The following is a 354-nucleotide window of genomic DNA, read 5'->3' on the forward strand; positions in this document are numbered from 1 at the left end:
TTTTAAGCCACTGGGTCTGGGATGCAAACTGTGGTCGACTACGTGGGAGTCCAGCGACATAGCCATTACGCTAACTGCTGGTCCTGTGAATATAGTTTTCACAATCGGTAGATAGGTTGTAGTTTATAACCAAAGACACTTGTTGCACACCAATCCCACGAGTCAACAAGTTGGTAGTGATCAGAACATGGCCTAACCCTGACCAGAATTCTCTCATGATAACAGCTCTTCCTTTCTTTTTTTTTCCATCCAGAGTACACTGTATATTGGCTCAATCAAGCACATTAACATATATGTTATCGTCAACAAATAATTTTCCATTTCTTGTTTCCTGTATGTTTTGCTTTTTTTCCC

At 40.4% G+C, this 354-nt stretch overlaps 1 pseudogene; it reads right to left on the reverse strand.

Moving 5' to 3' along the window:
* Positions 1-354, reverse strand: part of LOC102484693 (eukaryotic initiation factor 4A-II-like) — a 5,786-nt pseudogene that overhangs the window by 533 nt on the left and 4,899 nt on the right.

Source organism: Tupaia chinensis, unplaced genomic scaffold (genome assembly GCF_000334495.1).
Source record: "Tupaia chinensis unplaced genomic scaffold, TupChi_1.0 Scaffold000138_1, whole genome shotgun sequence".
NCBI classification, from domain to species: domain Eukaryota; kingdom Metazoa; phylum Chordata; class Mammalia; order Scandentia; family Tupaiidae; genus Tupaia; species Tupaia belangeri.